Source organism: Bos indicus x Bos taurus, chromosome 24, assembly GCF_003369695.1.
Source record: "Bos indicus x Bos taurus breed Angus x Brahman F1 hybrid chromosome 24, Bos_hybrid_MaternalHap_v2.0, whole genome shotgun sequence".
In the NCBI taxonomy this organism is placed as follows: Eukaryota; Metazoa; Chordata; class Mammalia; order Artiodactyla; family Bovidae; genus Bos; species Bos indicus x Bos taurus.
The window spans coordinates 2,732,907-2,750,269 of NC_040099.1; the positions used below are offsets into that span (position 1 = coordinate 2,732,907).

Below are 17,363 nucleotides of genomic sequence, written 5' to 3' on the forward strand. Positions count from 1 at the left end.
GTGTAAATTAAGTTAGCACATGCACAGACATTGTGAGAATCAAAGCTATGCGCCAAGGACTACAATCAATCTGAAAACGAAGAACACATTTAAACAAAGAAAGCTTAACTCGCTATAGAAAATTCCAACTTTAAAAAGACCCAGGGGTTGGAAAAATCACAAATGTCTTGCATCTGTATTTGTAGATTCCACAGACTTGTATTTCAATCAAGTTATCACATTTTAATACATGCAATTCAACACTTAAAATATTTTTTCAAGGGATTAAATATTAAAATTAAATTATTAATAAAATAATAATGGATTAAATATTTAATAAAATTAAATATTCTTGTGTTCTGGAAGAACTGAGAAACGTACCAGGGTAAAACGCTAATATAACCCATCATACAAGACAAACACTGATTCACATGTTGTCACATATTTAAAAAAATAACAAATACAATATGTTTTGCTTTCATAATTATGTTTATATTTACATATGCCCTTTTAAATCTGAATCACAGAATTATAATGTGGGTGAATTTATTTAGTTCTGGCTTCTCATTTTTCAGATGAGTTAAGGCCCAGAGAAGTTAAGTGACTTGCCAAAGGTCACACAGCTTCAGGGCAAGAGGGCATTCCTTCCATCTCTCTCCTTCAGGTGCCAGGCTGTCTCTCTTCACAACTGTGACATGGATCCTTCTCTAAATGACCAGAAGATCAAGCAAGTAGGGCACACTTGAGAAAAAATTATTTGTAATATAATATAATACCTAGGAAGATACATTGTCTTTCAGGCCATTAAATCCCTTTTTGTGCATAACAGACCAAGACCATTGATAATGACCCTGACATTTCTTTAATAGCAACCTTATTGAGATATAATTCACATGTCGCGTAACTCACCTATCTAAGCTGTGCATTGCGTGTGCATGCAGCATTTAAATGTACATTCGGTACATTATGTCATGTACACAGTGGAGTGCAACCGTCACATCTGTCTGGAACCCAAACCTGTTCACCACCCCACACCCGACAGCATCCCCTCCCCTTTTCTCCCAAGGCCCCCACCCCTGGAAATCCCTCTTCCACTTTCTATGGATTTGCCTATCTTAGACGTTTTGTGAGAGTGGAATCGTACACTATGTGGCTTTTGGTGCCTGGCCTCCCCCAAGCATCATATGCTGCTCAGAGGAACAGCCAGGCTATGGTGTGAATGTCAGCTTCATTCCCTTTTCATGACTGGATAGTGTTTCATTGTGTTTTTATAGCACATACTGTTTATGCATTCATCGATGGAACGCCTTTGACTGTTTCCCCTTTTTGGCTGTTATGAGTAATGACTCTTAGAATATCCACGTGGGATGACTGGGTCGTAGTAACTCTGTGTTTAACCTTTGGAGGGACTGCCTGGATGTTTTCCAAAGTGACTGCACCGTTTTACATTCCCACCAGCAGTGAGGATTCAACGCATCCTTGTTCACACTTGTTATTATCTGTCTTTTCATTTTAGCTCTTGTGGTGGGTAAGACATGGTATCTTGTTGTGGTTTCGATTGGCATTTCCCTAATGTCTACTGAGGTTGTGCATTTTTTCTTGTGTTTCTTGGCCATTTGCATACTTTCTTTGGATAAATATCTAGTCATATTCCTTGCCCATTTTTAAATAGGGTTATTGGTCTTTGAATAACTGAGTTGTCAGCCTTCCTTACATATACCATACACAGGTCCCTTATCAGTATGAAATATGATTTACAAATATTTTCTTTCATTCTGTGAGTTCTTTTCACTTTTTTGATAGTGTCTGTTGTCATTGTGGTTGGATCTAATTTGTCTGTTTTTGCTTTTGCCTGTAGTGTTATATCTAAGAAGACGGCCCATCCTCAAGTTCATGATGTTTTAATATGTATTTTCTTCTGAGAGTTTTATAGTTTCAGCACTTACACTTACGTCTATGATCCATTTTGAGTTAATTTTGGGGTATACTTAACGAAGGAGTCTACCTTCAATCTTTAGAATGTTCATATCCAGTTGTCTCACCACCATTTGTTGAAAACATCCTAACCTTTTTAGTATGAAGCAGGGAAGCATGGTTTTTGGATGATTCCAATAAAATGTTTTTTTCTGTTTGTTTTTTTTTCGGCTGTGCCACTCAGCTTCCGGGATCTTAGTTCCCCTTCTTGGGATTGAACTCAGGCCCCAGCAGTGAGAGCACAGAGCCCTGACAACTGGATGGCCAGAGAATTCCCTCCAACAAAATGGTAAAGGAAGAGAAACTGCAGTGGTCACACATGACTCATATCCCTTGTAATACATCTGGGGATATTGTAAAAAAAATGGAAAAAAACTTTAATCAGTCTTCTTGGGGAAGGAAATGGCAATCCATTCCCGTGTTCTTGCCTGGAAAATCCCATGGACAGAGGAGTCTGGTGAGCTGAGTCCGTGGGGTCACAAAGAGTCAGATAAATTGGTCCTATTCTTAGTGTTCCTGGAGCCTGTGCCTCTGCTGTTCGTGACCTTCCACAGGCATCTGGTAGAATCCCACAGGGTGGACCCAGCCTCACTTCCGTGTTTGATATCTTCCTTTTCCACATGTGTCCTTCCAAGAAAGGGTCTCATTCTTTCTAGTTCTCAGCCCAAGGCCTCAGAAAGGGATCATGGCTCATCAAGACATGGCTGGACACTCTTGGTATTTGCACTTCAGTGAATGATCTGGGGGGGAAAGAACACGCAGAAGGACTAAGTGACCACTTGTCAGTGGTTGAACTTGGAGCATCATGGTAGACACTTGGGGGAGAGAACTTGCCTAAGTCCTCCCAGAAGGACGTGTAGGTTGGTCCTGAGCTGAAGGCGAAACATGATCAGCAATTTTTTATACAGAAAAAAAAGGCAGGGTTTGGGCGGGTATGTGTATATTTTTTAAATGGTCAAGCTAACCTGGAGAGTTTTTACTTCAAATTGGTTTTCACTATTAGTCTGCACCCTGGACTTGATCATTCCCCCAGTGCTTGTGGGCAGCAAAAAAGGACCTTGTTCTCTTGTTTCACAGGGAGACTTTTCCCTGAACCATCTGGTGGGAGAGATTTCTCCAGGTGGTTGAATGACCGTCTGTGGATGTTTATGTCTTTGAAGCCAGGGAGCGCCGAACGTGAAGTATTCCGCAGAACATCGTGGTGCATCCGTTGAGATGGATTCTGTGTGTATGTCATGACATGGATGATGTCATGACATGGATGATGTCATGACATGGATGATGTCATGACATGGATGATGTCATGATATGCGGTTGAAGTTAAACAGCAAGTGTGGAACTATATGTGCTGCAACATCTCTTTTTTTGTAAAATACATATTCATCTTCCTGACCAAGGGATCGAATCTGGGTCTCTCGCACTACAGACAGATTCTTTACCATTTAAGCCACCAGGGAAGACCATATATATAGTGAGAGACACATTTGCCTGTTTGTGGTTAATAGGGTTAATCCTAGGCATTGGCATTTGGATAAAGGAGGGGGTGGGGAGCTAATCTTTTTACTGTCTATACCTACATATGTTTGACTATTTTATTTCAAATGAGCATCTCTTATTTCTGTAATTTAAAAATTTTAAGTGAGCCAACTCCATAAAACCATTTATTCTTATGCATTTAAAATAGATCTGATTTTATTTCCAAATTCTCTTGTAATCACTTATTTATTGAAGGTTGCTACTTATTCTTTAAGCCAAATTTGGTAACTTATGTTCCTTAAAATTTTTGGAAAAATTTTTTCTTTTGAATTGTTAAATTTATTGATATAAACACATTTATTCTTCTATAATTAAAATTATTTTCATATTTTTTATTCCTAATACTTTGCCAGCAAAGATCTGTCTAGTCAAGGCTATAGTTTTTCCAGTGGTCATGTATGGATGTGAAAGTTGGACTGTGAAGAAAGCTGAGCATCAAAGAATTGATGCTTTTGAACTGTGATATTGGAGAAGACTCTTGAGAGTCTGTTAGACTGCAAGGAGATCCAACCAGCCCATCCTAAAGATCAGTCCTGGGTGTTCATTGGAAGGACTGATGTTAAAGCTGAAACTCCAATACTTTGGCCACCTCATGTGAAGAGTTGACTCATTGGAAAAGACACTGATGCTGGGAGGGACAGAAGGGCATGACAGAGGATGAGATGGCTGGATGGCATCACCAACTCGATGGACATGAATTTGGGTGAACTCCGGGAGTTGGTGATGGACAGGGAGGCCTGACGTGCTGCAGTTCATGGGGTCGCAAAGAGTCGGACATGACTGAGCGACTGAACTGAACTGAACTGAATGGTTGATTATGCGTATTTTCTCTGTTTCTTGATTAGACCTGCCAGTGTTCATCTGTTAATTTTTTTAGTTTTTCTGTTGAACTCAATTACTGATTACTATTATTTTTGTCTACCTCATTAAGTTGTTTGACTTTTACTCTTTTTCTTCTACTTTTTTAAGATTGATTTTATTTCATTTTTTTAGACAGCTTCCTGAGTTGAAATCTTATTTCATGTAGTTTATAATAAATGTATTCCTGTTTAACACTTTGATATGCAGAGCTGTTATTTCTTTTTTTTCTAAGTAGTTAGTAATTTTCAACTGGTTTTTCTTTTAAAAATCTTTAAATTTATATTATATAAGGTATTCAAAATTTTTGTTCAATTTTTAATTACTTTTTTATATTAGGTGGTTGGCTATCTCTGTATCGTTAAAGTTGTCTGCATATGGCTCAGAAAAATGCCTGTATGATTTCTGCACTTTGGAATTTATCTGTAGTTTTCCCTGGCTTTTTTTTTTCTTTAAAATGACTGTTTCCTAACTATTTGAAGAGAGGGTGTCTTCTCCCTTCATTAGCTACAACATTCCATATTAGCTCAACCTTATGAATTGGGTCATTTTCAACTATGTTTGTTTCTTCACCCTGTGATTTCTGTTAGATGTGTGTTAAGTCCTTTAATATAACTGATGATTTGTCTATTTTCTTGATATTTTTTAGTGTTTGCTTTATAGTGTTCAGATCAGATCAGTCACTCAGTCGTGTCCGACTCTCTGTGACCCCATGAATCGCAGCACGCCAGGCCTCCCTGTCCATCACCAACTCCCGGAGTTCACTCAGACTCATGTCCATCGAGTCAGTGATGCCATCCAGCCATCTCATCCTCTGTCGTCCCCTTCTCCTCCTGCCCCCAATCCCTCCCAGCATCAGGGTCTTTTCCAATGAATCAACTCTTCGCATGAGGTGGCCAAAGTACTGGAGTTTCAGCTTTAGCATCATTCCTTCCAAAGAAATCCCAGGGCTGATGTCCTTCAGAATGGACTGGTTGGATCTCCTTGCAGTCCAAGAGAGTCTTAAGAGTCTTCTCCAACACCACAGTTCAAAAGCATCAATTCTTTGGCATTCAGCCTTCTTCACAGTCCAACTCTCACATCCATACATGACAACAGGAAAAACCATAGCCTTGACTAGACGGACCTTTGTTGGCAAAGTAACGTCTCTGCTTTTCAATATGCTATCTAGGTTGGCCATAACTTTCCTTCCAAGGAGTAAGCGTCTTTTAATTTCATGGCTGCAGTCACCATCTGTAGTGATTTTGGAGCCCAGAAAAATAAAGTCTGACACTGTTTCCACTGTTTCCCCATCTATTTCCCATGAAGTGGTGGGACCGGATGCCATGATCTTCATTTTCTGAATGTTGAGCTTTAAGCCAACTTTTTCACTCTCCACTTTCACTTTCATCAAGAGGCTTTTGAGTTCCTCTTCACTTTCTGCCATAAGGGTGGTGTCATCTGCATATCTGAGGTTATTGATACTTCTCCAGGCAATCTTGATTCCAGCTTGTGTTTCTTCCAGTCCAGCGTTTCCCATGATGTACTCTGCATATAAGTTAAATAAGCAGGGTGACAATATACAGCCTTGACAAACTCCTTTTGCTATTTGTAACCAGTCTGTTGTTCCAAGTCCAGTTCTAATTGTTGCTTCCTGACCTGCATACAAATTTCTCAAGAGGCAGATCAGGTGGTCTGGTATTCCCATCTCTTTCAGAATTTTCCACAGTTTATTGTGATCCACACAGTCAAAGGCTTTGGCATAGTCAATAAAGCAGAAATAGATGTTTTTCTGGAACTCTCTTGCTTTTTCCATGATCCAGCGGATGTTGGCAATTTGATCTTTGGTTCCTCTGCCTTTTCTAAAACCAGCTTGAACAGCAGGAAGTTCACGGTTCACATACTGCTGAAGCCTGGCTTGGAGAATTTTGAGCATTACTTTACTAGCGCGTGAGATGAGTACAATTGGGTGGTAGTTTGAGCATCTTTGGCATTGCCTTTCTTTGGGATTGGAACGAAAACTGACCTTTTCCAGTCCTGTGGCCACTGCAGAGTTTTCCAAATTTGCTGGCATATTGAGTGCAGCACTTTCACAGCATCATCTTTCAGGATTTGGAATAGCTCAACTGGAATTCCATCACCTCCACTAGCTTTATTCGTAGTGATGCTTTCTAAGGCCCACTTGACTTCACATTCCAGGATGGCTGGCTCTAGGTCAGTGATCACACCATCTTTATAGTGTTAGGTATCTAAATATCCATGACTCTAATCTTGTAACTTTTACCAGTTTGAACTATCCCTTTTATTCCTTCTCATCATAAATTCTATTTCATCTGCTGTTTCTATTATTACATTTAATTCATTCTTATTAATACTTGCTGGATGTCCACTCTTTCATACTTCTTATTTTGTTTTATAATTGTCTCTCATGAATAGCATATAACTAGATCTTAGACTCTCACTTCTCATTTATTTTCAATCTTAATATAAACCCTTTTTACTCTGTGTATTTTCTGTTTATCATGATTTCTCCAAATTTCTGTTAGTTTTGAGCAAATTTTCCTCCTTTTGATTCCTTTTCAAGTTGTTACTCCTAAAGTTTGAACATATATATGAATGCTTCTTTTTTCTGTCCAACACAAACAAAAATCTCAACATGTTTTTTCCTTTTTTAGCCACGCTGCATGGCTTTCAAGAGCTTAGTTCCTCAATCAGCAACTGAACCTGAGCCCCAGCAGTGAAAGCACCACGTTCTAACCACTGGACTGCCAGGGGACTCCCAGCAAGTTTTTAAAAATCTGTTTCCCCTGGTCTTGACATTTAGGGAGATTATTCTTCCAGATAGGTTTTTAAATATTTTTACAACTTAATGTAGTAACATGTTTTATTTCTGGTTTCTTTAGGTATCCTTGCTTCTCTCCCTTGTCTTCTTTTAAACTTTTTTTTTTTTTTAATTTCATTTAGTCTGTGGTTCAGAAGAAGAATCCAGGCCCTGAGGTTGGCCAAAGCTTGGTGAGAGGAAAACATACAGCTCCGTGCTACATTTTTGGGGGATTTTCATTAGGGAGGCAGCAGGGACATCCACAGAATGAGGCACAAGGTCTAGAGTAAGCGTCAGGATGGGTCTCCGGCCTGAAGGACAGGAGGACAAACGCTGGGGCAGGTGGCCCAGCAGCCACGACGTGCAGGGCCTCGGGACAGGCCTTTGGAGAAGAGGTCCCGGGGCGCGCTGGGCGCAGGGCGGCTGGCGGAGCCTGTGCTGGTGCCGGCACGCCCGCACCGCGCTGACCGTGTTCCCCGGCCGCGTCCGCCCCAGTGGCCGCGCACCGGGAGCCCACGGCGGTGTTCCAGAAGCCTGGTGCCTTGTACGTCCTCAGCCTCCGGAGCCCTGTCGTCACTTCTTCTGACACCTCTGCGTCCCGTCAGACACACTCATCAGGACCACAGAGATAGAGAGACCTCGGCCTGGACCCCAGCGCCCTTCCACGTAGGATCTCACCGCCAGCCTCTCCCAGGTCTTTGAATCGGAGGGCGCGGCGCGGTCTGACCCCTTCGGCCCTTCTTTCTTCCCCAGGCGGCCTCTTCCGCCCCTAGACAGCACTCCGCAGGCCTTTCTCCTTTCCAGTGTCCTTTCTGGACCCCCATCTTCTGCCCAACCTCGGGATTTTGATTTTCAAGTTTGGTGAGCACTTAGCTCTTATTGGATTTCTCTGACACTAAATCTTCCTTCTCATGGGATCAGTCATCTTCAGGAACATATCTGATCGTGTCCTTCTGTGGTTGAAAGTGCTTTGGTGGCCGCCCAGTGCCTGGAAGTCCACCTTCCTTCTGCAGTCCCCATGACCCGGGCCTTTACAGCGTGTGTGTGGTTTTACTGGTAGTGGGTGTATTTAAAGTCAGCTGTTTTTGTGTTCCATTAGTCTCTTAAATTTTGTTGAATATCATTCTTTTTTTTTTTTTCTTTTCTTTTTTGAAGAGTGTTCAGGTTATTATCATGCGTGGCATTGACACTGGTGGAGAGAGTTGACTCCTACCAGGAATTATTCCAAATTTGCAGCTCATCACTGACTGCCATATTTTGCAAGAAAATCTTGTCTAGAGAAAGAATCAGCACTCTTTATTAAAATTTCTCTGTGTCCAGTTTAGAAACTATAGAGAATACGACAAGGACATGTGTGCCCGGTTACTCATGTCATGTCTGACTTTTTGCAACCCCATGGACTGTAGTCCACCAGGCTCCTCTGTCCAAGGGTTTTGTTTTTTTTTTTAAGGCAAGAATACTGGAGTGGGTTGCCATTTCCTTTTCCAGGGGATCTTCCCGACCTAGGAATCAAACCCATCTCCTGCATTGGTGGCAGGATTCAGTCACCTGGGGAGCCCAGAACAAGGATATTATTCTGCCCTAAACAGGAGTTGGTGATGGACAGGGAGGCCTGGCATGCTGCGATTCATGGGGTCGCAAAGAATCGGGCACGACTGAGCGACTGAACTGAACTGAACTGAAACTTTCATAACAGGGCAGAGCAACACAACTGGAGGAAAATCTTTCCTGTGTACATGGGACAAATGGATTTTAAGAGCTCTACTCTCAGACACATGATTCTTAAACACATTATATGAATTCAAAACAATTCTGCTTCTAAATGACTGCACCACAAAGAAACATAACCACTTTGCTATAAGTTTTCAACTTTTAAAGGAGTTGATACTTGTGAGTCATTTCACTTTGCACTGTGAGCAGAATTAAACTAAATGGAATAATCTTTTAAAAATGTAGCATGTGTAATTATTGTAATTCCATAGACAAACTCTCTACTTCTACTTTAGAAGGAATATGATGGTCTTCTGTTCTGATCACAGCTGGCGTGGGGACCACAGACTCAAAACAGCAACACGCCTCGGTTGCTGGAAGATTAGACATCCCACAATAAACACTCATTTTTTTCACTTGTAAAAAATCATCTATAATTCATGGTTCCTACCTTCTTGTCTATGGCATTCTCTGCTTGTTAACTTTTGAGTTCGAAGGTAGGTATCTCCACACACAAAAGAGAGCAGTCATGGGGTTTTTATGACTGCATTTGAACATGGACAAGACTAATACATATGAAATTCCCATCACAGTTTGGAAATAAGTGTTTCTGCAGTGTTTATTGAGCAAAGTTTTGTTTTTTACTTGGTTTCTATATTTTTTCTCCGAGTATTAGATGACCAAACTTTTTACAGTCCTTTGTGTAGATGGTCAGTGTTTATTCCCTGTTGGTTAATCAAGACTAAAACAGTATTGAAATGAGTAAGTCATGTGTTCACACCATCAGCTTACCTGCAATTTTGCACAGCAAGGAAGGGTGATGTTAGACGGCACAATGATGTGTCGTGGCGCAGAGAGACATTGATCCCATTATAGCTTCTTCCAGCGCGAATTTTCGGAATCCTTTGGTGGTGTTGGGATTGAAAGAAAATTTCATCAAATGTTCATTTGGAGGTAACTGTAAGCACATCTTTGCATTCAAAAATAAGATAAAAATATAAGATGAAATTTAACAGTTATCTATATAATACTTTACAGATACAGGTTTTTTTTCCCATTAGACTTTTTTTTGTATTGTTCTAAAGAAATGTCTTTTACCATGAGAAATATTGCTAAAACCATGTTTTAGTGATGTGTCCTAATGAACAGAAGGCCTAGGCTGGAAGTTTACGATCAGTTTGCCTAAAAGTTTTTTCTGTGCTTCAATCTAGAAAGCCCTAGCATAAACAACTAGATAAGCTCAGTTGCAAAAATAAACTCAAAAAAGTGTAGGGGAGGGGTTGAAAAGTAGAATATTGTTTTCTGCCCAGTAAATATGGGATAACTTATTTTTTTAAAAAAAGGCATGACATATAGAAAACCCTTTCATTTTTAAGGACTGCTTTATTTCTACCCCCACCCCACTTTACTGAAGTATGATAAAGTCGAGCAAAAAAGAGAAAGCCACAAGCCGCTGTCTTGGCCCACTTTGGCTGCACAACGGGGAGACCCCGCTGAATGGCGGCCCCTCCTCTCTGAATTTCCTCGCTTTTGTAAATTTGTCAGTCTGTCCATGAACCTTGTTTGAACAGAGTTTGGTACTTAATGGATGATTGTATTGTATTGTATTGTAACTCACAGTGTAACACATCTTTTCTGTATTTATTTTAAATAAAGGCTTTCTAGAAACCAAAGGGCTTAAGCTGTAGGAAGTAAAGAAGAAAGTGTGTGTCGTGTTACTCAAATGCCCCAGAAGTTTCTGCCAACCCAGGACCGTGGGGAGGCCTGGCTGGCGGCAGGAGGCAGGGCTGGGTAGTTTGGAGTTAGCCAGGGAGAAGCCAGTGCTGACAAGTTCTGCAGCCAGAGGGTCTGTGGCCCCAGGGAATCTGATCTCTGCCCAGGGACGTGGGCAAAGAGCCTGGCGGGGGTGGAGCTTACATTTCCCAACAAGTAGAAAACCTCTAGATCAGGTATTCAATGGAAACATTTCTTATTGCAGTTTAGGGTTTAAATCCAATATTTGGCTAAGCTCGACTATACCAGTGGAATTTTATGAAGATAAACAAGTGTTTGAAAATCAGTGAGGGTGGGGTTACTAGATGCAAAACCACACATACAGAATGGATAACTAACAAGGTCCTACTGCATAGCACAGGGAGCTATACCCAATATTCCGGGATAAAATATAATGGAAAACCCTATGAAAAAGAATATATAAACACACATATATATGTGTGCGTGCTCAGTCGCTTAGTCACGTCCGATTCTTTGCAGTCCCATGGACTGCAGCCTGCCAGGCTCCCCGTCCATGGGATTTTCCAGGCAAGACTACTGGAGTGGGTTGCCCTTTCTTTCTCTAGGGGATTTTCCTATTTCAGGGATCAAACCCAAGTCTTCTGCATCTCCTGCGTTGGCAGGTGGATTCTTTATCACTGAGACATATAAAACTGAATCACTTCGCTGTACAGCAGAAATTAACACAACATTGCAAATCAACTGTACTTCAACAACAATAACAAAAAAAATAAAATGACTTGGACAGTTGAAAGAAAAAAACGAAAATCAATGAGGAAAAATCAAATGGTTCTAGAAATGATCTCCTTTCCAAGAGTACTAATACAGTTTAGGATAACATTTCTGATGTCTTCAGCTATTTTAAAACAATGTATTAAAGGAATGTATACTTTTATAATATTGATTACATCAGCAGCTATATGATGAGGAAGAACATGCATATTTATTCAGAAAAGAACTTACATTTCTCCGCATGAACACACTATTAAACAATTTCAAGTGATCGCACATTTTTCTTGTTCCTAATAACTTGAAGTGGAATTCCCACTTTGTATATCAGGTAATTCATGTAAATTCTTCCTAAATTATAGGTTGATAGTCTCACCTCCAAAATACAGTGAGGAACACTACGGATTTTTTTTCCCAACTATTTTTGGGAATGCAGTCCATTACAGACTGAAATCTCTTCTTTTTGAGAGAGTGTAGGAGAAATTTCACTTAGATACAAGTATTAGGATATAATGTTTTTTTTTGGTGGAAAAAATGGACTTCTCATTTTTTAGATCGTGCAAATCTTGTGAAGAACAGTATCCCCTCTTTGTGTTGGGGCTAGGAAGCTGCACCTTAGAATCCTCTGTGAAGTCACTGAGACTGTGTGCTCTGGTTGGTGGGTGGGTTAGTGATGCTTTCCCTGGGCTCGTCAGCCCTCCCAGCTGGGTGGGGTCGCCAACTCTGAACTCGAGCATCCGTGAAATGGGACGATAGTGGCGCCTACCTCGTGGGGCTCTTGTGAGGATTAAAAGACATAAAATGTAAGTTCCTATATAGTAAATATTCTTTTTAAATAAGCACCTAATCTAGTACTTGGCTTAGAGTAGAGAATGTGGAATGAACAAGGGAAGGCAGGCACTGCTGTGCTAAACCAGAATTTAAAAATTAACTTCTGTCATCATGTGCTTTCAATGATGACAGCCTACCTGAAATATTTTTAAAATGGTTCATTGTATAAGCTGTCTCAGCGATCTGACACGACTCCCCCAAGTCACCATCCGACCCAATCACCAAGATGCTGCTGTGAAGAGCAAAAGCTTTTTGGTGGCTCAGTGAGTACAGGTTAGTGGTTCAATAAGAGATTCAACCACTGATCTCTCTCAAAAATGTCATCCTGGCCCCCAGGTTAAAATGAATGCCACGGGTTCTCTATCTACTGGGGGGCATACCAAAACACTTCCATGCGCCCTAGAACTGAATATCGGCTCATAGCCGGGCCCCAAGGCCCCCGAGACACACAGGAGCCCTGGTTCCAACCCCACAAAGACAGACCCTCTTAACCAGTGGTTTTCCTTCAAGCCAGAAGCCTGGCTGCCTTCATGAACTCATTTCGGGTGCCTGGTATATCAACTTCACTGTTTGTTTTTATTGGTTTTAATTTTTAATTTTCTTATTTTTAATATGCTTCCTCCATTTTAAGGGGGACATGGCCTGGTTATGAGTCATCAGTCAACCATGAAAATACTAGCCAGCAAGTAGTTAACTTCAATTTAGCCTCAAGTTTGCTTTGTGTAGTTTCCACTGCATGGGTTTGCGTTTGGTAAGAAGATGCAGCTTCTTTTCGTATTTCTCTTGAAACTTCTAAGGAGGCAAAGACAAGCCAAGACAGACAGATAAGAGAAGATACATTTTCGAGAATGGTTTTTGTTGAGATTATAGTCACTTGGTTAATCAGTTTACTTGGCAAAGTTCTTACCCACCTGTATATATAAACACTACATTTTTTACAAAGAAGGAAGAATCGCACCTCGTTGCATGCTACGGCATGGATGGACCTTGAGGATGCTATGCTCAATGAAATAAGCCTGACACAGAAGGAGAGATAGTGTGAGATCCCACTGACAGGAGGTTCCCTAGAGGAGTCGAATTCATAGACACAGAAAATTCATAGACACCCTGGCCCCAGGCTCCAGGGAGGGGGGTGGGGAGTGGGACAGAGTTTCAGTTTTAAAAGATACAGAATGTTCTGGAGATGGATGGTGCTGTGATGATGGTTGTTCAACACTGCGAATGTACTTAATGCCTTTGAATCGAATGCCTAAAAATAGACATAGCAAAATGTTATATCTATTTTATGTAATAAAAAGCCACTAAAAAAAATTGTACCCAGCTCTCCTCATCAACAAAATGTCTTGACTTGTTAATTATGACATTGATTCATCCATATCCTGACAACTCCTTCTTTTCTTACTGTGCTGATTCTAATACCATCGACCACGTAAATGCCGAACTCTGTTTTCCTTCAAACTGTACTCTGTGAGGTGCCCGATGAGACCTCAGGCAAAGGTTTCTGAGCATTTGTTCCCACCGTGGTCTCTTTACAAGTGCATCTGACAACCCAGCAAAGAGATGTTGCAGCTTCCCGTATTTTATTTTCAGTTCTCTTAGAAAAGTTTGCATCAATGTGCACATGGAATCAGTGATGCATGGGGAAACATAATGAGATCTGGGGGCAGAGAAAGTCAATGGTTTTGCTGCTGTAAGAACATCTGCTGTTAATAACAACCTATCTGTTAAGTTATTAACATACTGTGGGGATTATAAGAAGAGGTGCCGAGGAAAATACTCCCTCCCTTCTCTAACACAGGAAATTTTTCCCAAGAAGGGGTCCTCCCTGAACTTGTCTTTCCTTCAGTGAAGACTGTTCTGTGGCCTACTTCCTCTCTTTCCAAGAAGACATGCTGTCACAAACCACATCTGGGGAATTCTGTATCAGCTCTGCTGCAGCCAGCTGTTGCCGAGACCCTTTGATTAAAGTTGAAATGAGGAGCCGTTCTGAGGGCCCCCCATCTGCTGGGAATTCCTGATGGAATCATCCCAAACTGCAGACTGTGAGACAGCGTGCCTGTGAATCCTTGCGACTGAGAGTGTGTTTGCCATGATGCTTTGGCCTCCACTGTGGATCTACACGAACACTGTGACTGAAAGTTATTAATGACATCTGTGTCGTTAACCAAAATAGGTGCCCAAAGGAAAAGAGAACCCATGTTGCAATAAGAATAGGATTAGGGGGTCATCGTGGAGTTTTCCTCTGAGCAGGAAACCAGGACAGATTGTTTAAATAGCTGATTCCCTGGGAAGGCTAGGGTTTCTGGCGTGGGGGAAGATAAGGAAGGCTTTCTCTGTACATGCATCTGGGTCCATTTTGCACAGATCTGGAAGAGATGACTGGCTGATTATCAAACTATTGAGAAATTCAGGTAGGCACCTTAGAAAGGTGACTTCAGGCTCGGATACCACGGAGAGATGAAGAAATCGTCACGAAAGTCTTTCAAACAACATGCAGGTTTCCACCATGACCAACTAAGCCCAGACAGACTGACCCCAGATTCTTAAAGTTACACAAAAGATGGTCCCAGAGGAAGCAGCTCAGTGACAAGCTGGGAGAACCTGGGCAAGGATCACGTTAGAGATAATGGTGTGTGTGTGTCTGTGTGTGTTTAGGAGAAATGTATAGTGTCTATTTCACTACTACAGTATTCATCACCTTCCAGAGAATTAAAATTTAAGAAACAATTGAAATCATTTTCAACACCAAGATGAAAAATACTCTGTTGGTTAGGCTCAGATTCCAGCAGGCTGAAACCATTTTGTAAGGACTATTTAGAATATAATCACAACTTCGCCTCCCATCAGGGCACGGGATCACCATATGCTGAATTCCATACTGAACCACTCATGCTGACGGGCTGTTTTCTCTTCCTCCATAATCTAAACACAGAGTTGTAATCTCTGAGTCCCCAGGTTCTACGAAAGGGAAAGATTTCAGGAAAAAACAGCAAGTTAGGATTGCACTAATGTGTTCCATTTATACGTGAAATTGTTACCTACTCCAAATAGTATAAAAGCAGGCAGCATATGTACTGTTCTTAAAACAGCCTTTATTGAGGACTACTAGTTGACAATTTATATCAAATATATCTCTAATCTACTCTGAAATCTGTAAAGTTAAGTTAGTTCAGAGAGCTAAAGGTTACTCTTGGTCTTAGGTACACAATGTCACTCTCCTTTCTCAGATATAATTTAGAAAATCCCAAGAAATTCATGCAGAGACTTAACATTAAATATTCATTAATAAGTAGTGCACTTAAATTTTTGAGCATGCATATTTAATAAATATTTTTAGTGTGTCTTAGATTTCATACTATAGTTTAGACAGTTTCACTTCCAGCTTTCAGACAGACAAGGCCTTTTAGAAGATTCTCTTTTTTTGTATCTGTTTGTTTTTCACTTTTAACTATTTAGTCGAGTCTCTTAGGAACCTTTCGGATCTAAATGTCCAACAATCACACACCATTGCCTGACTTAGGCAGACAAGCAATTAAACATTGTTTCATTAAAATGCCATTTTCCTTAGTTTGAAGGAACAGAGCCCCAAATCCTGTACAAATAATTCAGTGGACAATAACAAGAGAAGATAAGTATTTTTCTCCATCTATTTCACTAACCAGAATTCTTGTTATAAAATTATAAATAACCAATATATATCCAAACATTAGTCCATTCGACTTGCTGATTTCTTTCCACCCAAATAGTCTAATTTACTTAGACACTCCAAAATGAATTTGGAGAATTTCAGGGAGTTACAGAAACAGTGTTCTTAACCTTTGGTGGGGACTTTAAATGTTTGAAGATATTAAACAGTTGACATTTTGACAACGCTAAGTATGTTACAGAAGTGGTATGAGAACTCAGATATTTTGTTTTCATGCCATTTTTTAAATCGTGTGTTGACAAACGAACAGTGCTGTAAACACGCTGGTCTCGGGAATGGCGCTCTCAACAGTAACAAAACCATAACAAAACCGTCCTGGCCCTCAAGCTGCCATTTTCCAGGATGTACCTCCTGCCTCTCAAGTTACATTCTCAGATTCTGCATGCATTGTAAAGAAGCGGGTAGAAAGGAAACCTCTTAAAAGTACAGTATCAATATTATTGCAGAATCCGCGTGGCCCTGAGTGAAATCATACGTGGGTGATAAGCGGGTGAGAGAAAGAAGGCAAGTCAGGAAAATCACAATTTTATGAGGAGGAGTGCGGAAGTTTTGCTCACTGACTGTTGGTCTAACTTGTCAATTTTCCACACATGGAAGTTATTATTGCAATACTGTTGTCTTAAACAGACCCAAGGATTTTCACCATGGACTCACATCCATTTCAAAATATGACCAAAAAACATTAAAGCTTCCAGTATGCAAATTTTAATCTCTTTGTGTATGTGTGACAGTATGTCTCTATATGACATTAATATCCATGTCATCAGTTGCAATGCGTGACACTTTATTTTGTGCATGTTTATTCTGCATGATCAAGAATGGTGGGCACTTCAATACTTTTCTGTGAATCGGACTTAAATCTGATCAAGAATACATCGCACTTAGGCATTCAGGCTGAAAGCAGAAAGAATTGTCAACGACCTTCTCCAAGCCCGCTCTCGGAGTTAGTGCAAATCATTAATCATATTTTATAAACAGGGATCCTTCTCTCGAAGCTTCTCAGCCCTCTTGCTGCCTCCCTGTCTCTCCCCCCCGCTCCAGCCCCTTCCTGCGTGGAAACACACGCACAGGCACACACATCATACATGCATGCAGGCTGCACTCACATTGCACACATGCAGAATGGCCCCTGGCTGAGCGTCCAGCTTTGCAGGCACAAGCCCCTCCCTTGGCGCTCGTCCGGAGTAGTTTCTGTTGCAAATGCCCTAAGTTGGAGAGGGCCCCGAGCTGCAGCAGCCGGTTACGTTAGCGAACGTTAGGCACCAGGCACCGAGAGAAATGCCACGGCGGAAGGTAACGCCTGGACTGAGGCGCGGCCTCCCCTGAGAGCGCAGTCCGGGTCCTGGATGGAACCCATGTCCACCGCGGATCGTCACGAGGTCAGCGGAACACTGCCCAAAGCCCGGTGGGCGAGGGCTGCCTCACCCCGCGCCCAGATCTACGTCACCGCGGGCTCCGGGTGGGGGG

At 41.3% G+C, this 17,363-nt stretch overlaps 1 long non-coding RNA gene across 2 annotated transcripts; it reads right to left on the reverse strand.

Annotated features, from left to right (window-relative positions):
- Positions 1-214: 214 nt before the first annotated feature.
- LOC113882938 lies at positions 215-17,363 on the reverse strand. Of its 2 annotated transcripts, none has more exons than XR_003508491.1 (3): positions 17,003-17,362; positions 9,650-9,760; positions 215-686 (listed from the first exon to the last, which is right to left on the reverse strand). It is a non-coding gene; the product is annotated as an uncharacterized LOC113882938 (long non-coding RNA). The 2 variants fall into 2 exon arrangements; XR_003508492.1 differs by lacking the exon at positions 215-686 and adding an exon at positions 2,375-2,693 and having other exon boundaries at positions 17,003-17,363.